The following is an 11,811-nucleotide window of genomic DNA, read 5'->3' on the forward strand; positions in this document are numbered from 1 at the left end:
CTGATCCACGCCGCCGGCCTCCTCCGCCCTCGCCGCATTCTGGGACGAGGAGTCCTCCTCCCCCTGACGCCTAGTATCCCGCCGCCGGCAGCCGCCCTGCTCCTCTCGCCAGATCCCGGCCTCCTCCCCCGCAGCAAAGGTATTCCCATTTTTCTCTCTTTTTTTTTTCTGTGACTCATATGCCTTTTTGATTACATGACTGGTTATGAATATTGTTGCTTAAAGCAATTGCAGTGTTTGTCAATTTTTTTTCTGTTGCTCCATTAGAGAGTTTACCTGTATGAATGAATCGTGTATGTTTATTGTGTGCTACTGGTACAAATGCTCCTGTGTGATTACTGGTACAGAAGCCAATTTAGATATACTCAGTTTCAGTTGATTTGCGATATTAATATTACGCAATGCAAAATGTGTTGAGTGGTATGATGACAAACCTTTGATAGTTTCTGAATTGTTTGTGGAAGTGAGGGCAGGAAGTCATAACCACAGCAATATTGAGGATTAACAAACCAGCGTATACATCAAAAGGAGCATTGTTATTAGAACATTACAAGATTGCACATGAGGCTTCTCAGGGATGATCAAGTGGGGCATGCCCTTTTTATGGACCATGTAGTATTATACCACACCTGATGTGTAAATCTCCCCCTTGCTACCGAGGAACTCCCAAAAATGAAAATCAAATGATCTTAGGCTGCCGTACGTGTTGGTTACATTGATCTTAGCCTTGGATCATGGATCTTTGCTCGATGCACCTGAACCACCAAATGGTCCTAGCCTGCCCTTTGCGTTGGTTGTGTTGATCTTATCCACAGACCATGGGTTGCTCCTCGATGCATCTGAACTGCCAAATGATCTTAGCCTGCTGTTCGTGTTGATCTCTTGATCTTAGCCTTGGACCACGGGTTGCTGCTTGATGTGTCTTAAAAAGCCAAAATGATCTTAGCCTGCTTTTTGATCAAATATTTCTTGTCATTAAGGAATTGTTGTCCTATCTTGTACTGAGGCAGCTTGCTGTTTCCTGTAACCTGTTCGATCAGTTGCTTGTAAGAAGTTAATTAGTTTCGATTTCCAGGAAGTCATACAAAGCGATGCTTACATGCTATTATTTTGCTTTGAAGTGAAAAAAGTAGCCCCAGGTGATAAACTCTGGAAAATTAATTGGGATAGCACCACACTTTGCTGCCATTGACTTTTTTCTGCTATTTATACATTGATTGACCAGAAAAATGTGAATGTATATTTAAATGGTCTGTTTAGATTAACACCATTAGATAAATCACATGGTATTCCTAAAAAATAAACATATGTTCTGTTGCTACTTGTAGTTTATGAATGTTTCAGACCACTTGTAATTAACGATGGAATTTTCTAGTAATGTTTGAAAACAGTGTCAGTGGAAATCCAATTTGTGGAAACCAAAGTAATTGAAAAAGAAGCTGGAGTTGTTAGGATGAACTCTGAAAATACAAGTGAATTTCCTTTTTATGGTAGACGCTATCCTTTTAGTAGGTGTATTTTAGAATTGTCCTGTGAAGATGTTTAACTTAGATTGTATATGGCATGCTAATTGGATAACCCAATCGACCTATTGGGTTCATATGGAGATAGACTTAGAATGGTGTGAGATCGAATAATTTTATTGGGTTCTTGCAGTTGGTTTTAAAGGGGAACTAAGATTTTGTTCCTGTAGTACCAATCATATTGCCCTGATGCTATGATTGTACAGTTGAAACCAGCACTTCCCCCTGATAACATTTATGGTATGCAGTATGCTGTTTCTTTTCGAGATTTTTCTTTGCAATTCACAGATATAGTAGGCGAAATATACAATTGCTATTATATTTAGTAAAATACTACTCGACACCAACGACAAATATATCTTCCATTTTCTATTATTTTCCTTGTTAAATTGTTTGTCTGCTCATTTATTATTGCTCTTGAGGTTCCTTCTTACTATTGTTATCAATCACATATGATGTGAAGTGCTAGAATGGGTCGGAAGGCTGGTGCGCTGTACATAAACCCAAAGAAGTTTGGTGGTGGCGCTAAACCCTGCATGATTGAGATGGTGTCCTTCCTCAACTGCTTAGCTTTGAACAAGCAGAATGATGACAAGTGTGTCAGGCAGAAGGATCTCTTGGTTGCTTGTACTCAGGCTCAGGTCATGATCCAGATTGCTATTTGATTTTCTTTTTTCATCCCTTGGAATTCTTTACTCAAACCATTAAGCTAGTCTTCTTCCGAATTCTGATGCTTGTTCGTGACTTCATCACAGAAAGGGAGGCCAAAGAATGCAACGAAGACTATCAATTACCATCTTCAGCGGCTTGCGCGAGACAAGGGCTTGTAGCTTCCCAACAATACGGAATCATTTCTTCATCATGTCTATTGCCTTGTCCTGATGTCTGCAAGACTCAAGGCGATATTTTCTTCCAAGTAGCCTTGACGAAATGAGTAGTAGGGAAATGGCTAGCATAGAAATAATTTTTACATGCCAGACTGGGAATATCAGGACAATATCAATATGATTGTCTTATTAAATTGTTATTATTTATAAGGTGGTATACCTCCATTTTGGTTGATGTGTTTGACTGCTGCATCATTTGCATCTCTGCCTATAAATTCTGCGGTTCTAACCCACTTCTGGTCCTAGACTTCTGGTTATGTGTTGAGTTTCAGCTTGTAAACTGGATAATTCTATTTCCATTGCATTGGTGCACCTCGTTTCCTGCTACTCCATCTGCAGTACTAGATATTTTAATGCTATTCTAACAATAGCAAGCATACCTGCATACCAACCATCATGCTATGGCCGTAACTTGAATGCAGCTCCGTTTGACTATAGTAATTTGGTTTTGGGCAATTAATCTACCAACTTTTTTGATTAAAAAAAGGTTTAAGGCCGCGCTTTTTCCCCTTTACACATTATGGATTGTTAAGGGTAGGGCTGTCAACGACCTCGAGCCGAGCCTATTGCACCTTTGAGCTTTTAGGCAAGCTCGGTTCGAGCGCCGAGCTCGGCTACCGAGCTCGGCCATAAGTAGTATAATATATATTTTAATGATAATATCTTGATAAGTATAATTATTTTCTAGTTAATAACACTAATAAAAGAGTAGAAAATGATTAAAATAAATATATCGTGCTAACACATGTTAATTTATTGTGTAAATAGATACTAATATATATTTATCTATTAGTTTATTATATTAATAAGATGAACATGCAACATAAACTATACACAATCAAGCTCGGTCAAGCTCGGTAAAGCTCGAGTTCGGCTCGGTAAAGCTCGCGAGCTTTTACTCAGGCACGGGTTCGGCTCGCTTGGAGCTCGAGCTGAGCTCGAATCGAGCCTAGAACGAGCCAAGCTTGAGCTACTCGTGAGCCTTGAGCTTTTTTTATAGCCCTAGTTAGTTTCAAGCTTGTGATTTTTACAAAAGTTTTTTTATACATAAGTTTCTTAGAATACATTTTTAAACAACCTTTTAACTTTGTAATAGTTAATTTATTCATTTGAAGTATTGAATATTATCATAGAATTATATATCTCATTTTTACTCTTGAATATTATTTTTTGTACTCTTGAATATTATCATAGAATCATATAATCTATCATCCACTCGCAACAAAATAACTGCCGCTCTCCATCCAACAAGCTCTCCTTCCAACAATATAAGGATTTGAATTTTATCCAAGAATATAAATATTTCTACAATACTACTTGTTTCATCGATCACCTCTTAATCAATTTTTTCCATCTTATCCCTAATGACTCTCTCGTCCCCATTCATCCTTATTTAGGGAGGGGTATTGAAGTATTTTTCTCCTCAACCTTAACAACCTATAAATGCTTACCTTGTTACTATCCCGAAATCAATAAGAGTCTTTCCTTCAAAAAGAAAATCAATAAGAGTTTGCTGCTATTCCTGTTTCTTGTCTCTTCTCTGCATGGCTTCCAACTAATCATCATATGCTTGCAATATAATCATCATAAACAGTTTTTTCTATATTTTGTAGTCTATGAGTTTGACCACAAATACATTACTCTCTCAATCCTAAAATATAAGACAACTAAAATTATTATCGCCTCCTTGTTTGGATCACTCCAATAAGATTATAAATCTTGAGAGTGGAGGATTAAAAAGACAAATTTAAGGGAGGAGAGGTAATAGTTAATTATATGCATGCACGCTTTGTATTATGAAACATTGATAAAAAATAGTTACATCTTATATTTTGAAATGCAGAGTACTTTGTTTTCCAATTTTTAGCCCATTCTTGATGTTATGTGTCGATAAATAAAATTGTTGAACGGTTTGGCAACTTTATGCATTGAGAAAAAATATTAGATGTTTTTTGAAAATAAATTGCTATATGAGATTGATATCAATGCTATCATCATCGCATCTAGAAATGTCCAAGAAATTATTTGATGGTAATGTTTGTGAAGTTGTTCATATAAGTATTGCTTTTCGATGCACATTAAATGTTTATCAACATTTAGAAATATACGTATATATTGATTATTATTAGATATAAAATTAAGGGCCCATATTGTTAGTTTTGTCATGGGCTACCAAAATCTCAGGACAGGTCCTGGAAGTATATAGTTTTTCCAGCTCACCTTTGTACAATCCTTTTTTCTTATCTGCTTTGTTGTAAATGTAAGCCGACAGCCGTTATAGCACTTAGTCACTTGTCGCTTATCTTTTTTTTGTCAAATGCCCTTGTTAATTAAATTCTACCACTCACATGAGACATCATTTCTAAAATTAACAATAGTAAATTCCGAAAACTACATAAAACTATTTTATAGATTTGATGTGGTATATCACAAAACTAATTTAACATTGAGCTTACTTTGAAACTATAAATTTATAAATTTAAGATATAGTATAACAAGAGCACACATTTAGTGTAAGTTTTATTACAAAACTTACATATAGTATGGCTGCTCCTACTGATGACGCCGATGGTGAGGGAGCAAGTCAGCCTCGTGGTGGCCCTCATTCCCATGGGAGGAGGCAAAGACTCAATAAGAGGCTAGAGTTCATGATTCCCATAAATAATGGCATTATCAAAGTGCCTTTGATGCTCGAGTGGTTCTATTATTCTATCAAGCATGACCACCCTAGCTTGCAATCTACGCAACTCAGTTATAGTTTTTGCGAGATATCTATCCGTAGCACGAACTAAGCCGGCTAAGAATAGTTGTGGGGTGTTAATCTCTCTCATGTTTCCCTCAAGACCTGGATAGTAATTGGCAGAGGTTTGGTTTGCACGAGCTGGAAATTAGTGAAAGAACCCATCCAACCCTGGTCTATGGTGTCGGTAATACACAATCGCTTGAAATGCAGCCTCCTGCATTGCTGAGGGTGCATCCCAACCACAAGCTTGAAAGTAAAGGGGTGGTTCATGGGTCCAAAGTCCCTGTATACACAGCTCAGCCATATAAGCTCGGAGAGATGAACTCCGCTCAAGAGAAAAGAAATGATACTCCGGTGGACGGTTTAGCCAAGATGTTGCAGCATAAGCCACAAAATGTGAGGCAGTGATCCTTCCTCAAAACCTCTGGAATAGCCTAATGGTTGCCACATAGTAGACATCTACAAGATTTGGAAGTATAGACCAATTAGAATTTCAATTGAAACTCATTAGGAACTTGGAAATGGTGTTATGGTTGTTATGTCAGGTTCTGTCCAGCATACTATTATGCAATAGATTAACCTTAATTCAACATGTGAATGCATAAATTTCTTGGTTAAATACATACCTAAGGATGCCCTGGTTATACCCCACATTATAACATAAGATTTACAATTTTTAGACACATATAGTTATCTGTAATGAATTTCTAAACTAGATGATACAGTTCTGAAACTACAGGTTGATCTGTACTGTTCGAATTTTTAATCCAATTTCCAGTGATGCAAATATTCTAAGAAAAATATGAGGGATTCACAATTATGTTAAGTAGCTACTGGTAAATTGGCAAACATTTAGCAACTACATACTGGTCTGTGTAAAAATGTGAAGGACGACCGCTACCTGTTCTAGAGTCTGTGCAGTTTGAAGACTTGCAATTTTTAAAATATGATGCAAGCATGTAAAATTCGCACCAAAATTAGGACAATCTAAGAACTTAATGCAGAGGCTTCGCAAACATCTTGTGGCCTTTATATGACAAGCAATCTATGGTTGAATCAAATCAATTCCATCCTGCCCCATACTACCACCTTCTAGGCCATCGATAAAAATTTAGAAATTTAGAATTCAAATTTAGAAAGGAGAAATTTAGCCTTCTATTTACTGAGAAGTTTTCAAACCATTCAAGTACTGACTTGAATCGAACATGTTTCTTTCATTCCTTATTCTTCTCTATGAGTTACTACTTCTCTATTTATGCATCTTCCGATTCTATAGAATAAGATGGGGTTTTAAAATCAAAACAAGATTGATAGAAAAGGAATTTATCCAAAGAGGGCTAAGAAGTAAGAATAGATTAGATTTTACAAATATATTTTTAATGAGGACATTTTCCTCAAAATATTTTTTTTGAAGCCTTGCTACCGCTCAGTCTTAAAAGGGTTTCTGCAGTCGGTCTTGGCTCTGATACCAATGCTGTCGGAAGCACTCCGAACCCCTTGTTATATTTGAAGGATGAATAGCTCAACACAATTCTTCCAATCAAACATATTAAGGCATTCGACGCTCCGAGAGAAAGATATATGAGACATTGCTGGGCCTTTAGCCTGCCAGTCAACTTCAGCCTGAGATGTGCCCGTCAAACCACTCGAAGGCGGCGACCAGATATGTTACACATTCAAGAGACTTGACAAAAATGGCTAAAGATCTACGACATCTCAAATATCTTTAACTCATACTCATGTTTAATATGTCCCTAACAAAAGGAACACACTAAACACTTTCATCCAAGCACATGATATCTCAACATAGGGAGTTCTAAGTTCTAAGTTTTAGATAGGTTCATACAACATAAAGCTTATATACATATGACCGACAGGCCGAATAGTTAGGTTCGCGGAAGCATCTTCTACCCAAAAGATTTTTCATGCAACCGACTAGGGTAGACCCTAGTAAAAACCATCCTGGAAGAAAGAAACATCCCCATCGAAATCATCCTGCTCAGGAGTGATATCACCTGCAATCAAATCTAAACATGCAACAATACAACAATACAAGCAAGAGTCAGTACAAATAAATTGTACTGGCAAGCACCAAGCCTAGTACTCTACATGAATGGCATATTCAAACTAAAGCTTACATTGGATAATTTTAGCGTAAAGCATATTTGGTTTGCAAAGATCATTTCAAATTCAGATTTATTTTCAATTAAATTTCAGCAAGCATACACTTAGCAAATGGGCATCTAATAGATGTTAAACACATATAACATAGCACCTTATTGCCTTCCATAGCAGCAAGGATATAATCCATAAATCACACCACATTTTGAAGTTCAAATTCAACTTTAGGAAGGATAAATCACAGGTCTATACTCATGACATATTCATACGCCGCTCATAACGTGAGCACGGCTAATCGATTAGTTTTAACTCTGCAGAATACGTACACTTTACCCACATGATGCGAAATAATAATCATGCAAGAGCATGGCACGCGATACATAAGTACCTGATTTATTACTCACAACAAAGCCCTTCAAAGATTCATGATTTAGCCTTACACCAGCACGATACGTGTTTCTCCATCCTAAGCCATACTCGATATATGACTTAGAACCGTTAAGTGGCGGGCTCACGCCTTAAACTTAACGCCGTGGTGACGGACACAACGGGAACCCACCACGTGGCACAATACCGTTGTATTGGACAGACTTTGTCACCTAAACTATCACGTCGGGGTAAATAGGAAGTTCCTCTGAGTTATCCAAACTCATACACACCGGCCTACCAGAATATAAGGCTAAATCATAAATAATTTATTAAGCTTGAGCTATCCCATACTAGCACATATGGTTGTACTGTATACGAAATGAACTGACGCTGAATGAAGTCCTTAGGTCGGTCTGGGCACACTCTCCCCCTATCGGCACACAACTAAACACCATATGTGTACCACATGAGGCCCAAACCTAAAATCCACATTTTCCAACATTTTACTTAACAAATATCACATTTTATCATTTTAATCCAGATCACAAAATAAATCATTCTATATGTGTAAAAAGTTGCTCTAAAATGGCTAAAATGGCCCCGATCTTTTCTCCAACAAGAGTTGGATGAAGATTAAGATTTCCGTGGCATGCTTTTCAAACTGCTAAACGGTGTGTTTCGTGCGAAAAATTTCTACATGAATGTTGCTCTAAAATATCATATTAATCCATTTTTTAAGTTTGTAATAATTAAAACTCAATCAATCATACGTTAATATCACTTCATTTTGCGTAAAAAACATAATCTTCATCTTCATCTTTATCTATAGGAGAAAAGAACATCACCTATATGTGTAATTGAGCCCAAATGGTAAGTAAACTCATCACTAAGCATGGCTAAGCATTTTCATAGACTTGTGACCTCAACTATCATTCTTAATGTGACGAAATAAATTGTTCCTAAGGCTTGGAATATTGGTTAAGGTCTTTTGTGTAGTTTAGGTGATAACGCAAGTTAAGGAGTTGAGCTAACAAATTTTACAAAATTTTAATGGGTTAATGTACAATTAACATGCAAGTTTTGCAATCTTTTCAAAAGGTTCAATGTGATCAAAGAGGGGAGGTGGCTTGCCTTGCTCTTCCTCTCCTTGCTCAGCTACGAAGTAGGTCTCCTCGTGACTCGGCTGCAAATCGTCTTAAACATACATATGCAAAGTCAAAATTATAAACATACATAAAAATCCAACATGCTCTAAAATGAATGATTTTTCTTAGGTTAATTGTGTTCTGTGTTAAGTTGATTTTTAGTGAAAGAGTTTTCATTTTAACAGTTTTCATTTAAAGATTACAAATTTTTAAAGTGTTTACATGATAATTATGGTCCTAAGTGCATTTCGGATTTTTGAGACATAAATCTTTATGATTCTGTTAAGTTGAACATTTTTATGATGCATATCATGAAAATATGATTCCAACAAAATTTAGTTTGCAAATTTTAGAGTAAGGATGTATTTTCTACAAATTCTTAAAGTTCTACCATTTTTCGGTTGTTTATAAACTAGCTAGTTTTACATTTTCTCTGTTTTCTTGAGTCATTTCTCTCTCTCGGGTCCACCAGTCAGTGACTATCCTTTTACGCAAAAGCCCCTGGGTTCTCGGGAAATATATCCCGCAGCCCCTAGCACGTGTTTTAGGTTTTATGCGAAAAGACACTTGAATGTTAGTTTATTTACATATTAGTACTGGTCCCACTTGTAAGTGACTGCTTGAGTTGCTAATACATCCCTGGGAGTCTTTAAATTTCACAAGCCATGCCCTTGCTCTGAACAAAGCAGAGCAGCACAGCCGCGAGTTTCACGACATCACCGGCGGCGAACGGCGACGATTCAGCCCAAGCTCCCAAAACGAAAAGTGTATAGAACAATCGTACGAACCCATTGGTGGCTGTCTTGCAAGCTTTGGTGCTCTATAGCGGTTGTTAGGGTGTTAGAAGCGGTGGTTGAGCTCAGCTTGCACACGCATGTGGGTTTTGAGGCTTGATCTAAACGTGCATGTGTTAGCTGGAGGTCCTAGGGACTCTCTAGGAAGCTCACCAAGCAGCGAACGCGGCTCGGCGAAGTCTTGGCGACGGTGTGCTGGTTCGGCGACTGCGCGACTGCTACGGTCGTCGTCGGCAGTGCTCCTCCGGCCTTGATCTGTTCAAAGCGAAGGCACACATCGATTTGAGACGACACAAGACAGCTCTAGGCGAAAAATATTGCGCCGAAGCTCACCAGAGAAAGAGGAAGAGAGAAATGGCGTCGGCGGTCGGAGTTGGGGAAGAAGAAGGGGATCTCCCACCGTGGTCCACCTCGTGCCGATTCCTTCGGGATTCTTGGTCAATGGGTGCTGGTGAAGATGATGGCGAGATGGCCTGACTAATGGTGGACTGTGGAAGCCGGGCGACGAGCAACAGCGATGCGACGGTGTCCAGAGCGCGGCGGCGTTCCGAGTTGACGCGGTCGCGTTCCCGGAGATTGGCTGCACCAAAAGAGGCGTTCTTGGTGCAGTTAGAGACGGCATTGAGAGGGGGTTACAGAACGCATATTGAACGGAAATGAAGCTCACCGGATTGCGATGGCTTCGAGGACTTCTCTCGCCGGCGCCGAAGATGGCACCTCCGTTCCCGGCGAACCCGAGAACAGATGCCTCGGTTCTTCCGCGAAACGAGACAAGGGCGAGAGAGAGAGAAGGTTGGTCGGCTGGTCGGCTTATATGGCGTCGCCGGCGGAGGAATGGAGGAGGAGCTCGCCCTCTCCCGTGCTCCCGCGCGTGGCGCGCGAGTTATGAGCCGTGGGCCTGTGTGGAGAGCGATGTGAGGCTGACAACAGGGTCCGACCATGCTGCCCTGGCCCACATGGCAGCAACTTGTGTGAGAGAAGGAGAGGAGATCTAGGGTTTTGGCCAAGTCTGGAACAGAGGTGTAATTCCAACTTTGGGCTCGGTTTAAAGTTACTTCCAGGCAGAATTTGGGTCAGTGACCAATGGCAAAGTTGTAAAGCAATGTTTATACTACAGTTTGGATCAGGTCTTACATCCTAGATGTCCATGGGAATTTTGGCAAGGTGTCAAAATGTGCTCAAGAGAATCTGTCAAATTTCTGAGTTTAGAATATTTAGAGAGTTGTTTGGTCCATCTAATGAGTTGATAAATTAGACTAAAATTAATATTTGGTTTCTAAGGTCAGAAAAGAGTTAATACAAATTTTCCCCAGATTTTTGAGTTGTCCCAAGTATTTTTCTTTGATCCATTAGTTTTACTTAAGTATGAATATGGTACTATAATGCATATGCACAACATCTCAAAATGCATAAGCAAAAGTTTTATTTATTTCACCTCTTCCACAATTTCCATGTTTTTCATACACCTAAACTTGTGGTAGGTGACATTTCCATTATCCATTGTGCAGTTTTTGGCTTGTCATTTTATAGAGTAGGAATCTAAGTGAGAATATGAACCGTTTAAAAGAGTTTAAGATGGAGGTTAAAGGTTCCCCAAATATGGCCCTAGAAGCCTTACTGAAGAAGATACCTACCAAAGCAATTTTAAGCACGGCTGTGTTCGCTCCAGCGTGCGTTAGCATCTTCTTTGACGTCGTGAAGGATCAGACCACAACGCAAGCCACTTTTCCCCTGTGAACCATGAGCGGGTTATGCACATGGTTAAAATCTTCACGTCGTTGTTACGGTGGTGTTTGAATCTCCTGAAAATAAAGGTGAAGATTAAGTGTTTTACGTAAAACGAGGTGGTAATAACGTGTGATTACTTACGTTTTAATTATTACAAACTTAAAAAATAGATTAATATGATATTTTAGAACAACTTTCATATAGAAAGTTTTCTCAGAGGAAACAAACGGGGCTACGTCATACTAATATTTACTTTGTCCAGTTTCCAGTTTGTTCCCTGAGTGACATGCATTTTTCGTTGCATCTGGATAATTTTATGTACCAAATCTTGATTTGTCAAAACTCACTATATTTCTTGAGCCCGGTTTGTTCGCCCTCAAGAACGAATGCTTAATTGTCAACAGCACAAAAAAAAAAGTTAATAATTACTTTTTTTTTAAAAAAAAAAACTGCCGCTGAATCGATTACGCCAAGAGCATCTCAAGACGAAATAAACCAAGC

This window comes from Oryza glaberrima, chromosome 8 (assembly GCF_000147395.1).
Source record: "Oryza glaberrima chromosome 8, OglaRS2, whole genome shotgun sequence".
Taxonomy (NCBI): Eukaryota; Viridiplantae; Streptophyta; class Magnoliopsida; order Poales; family Poaceae; genus Oryza; species Oryza glaberrima.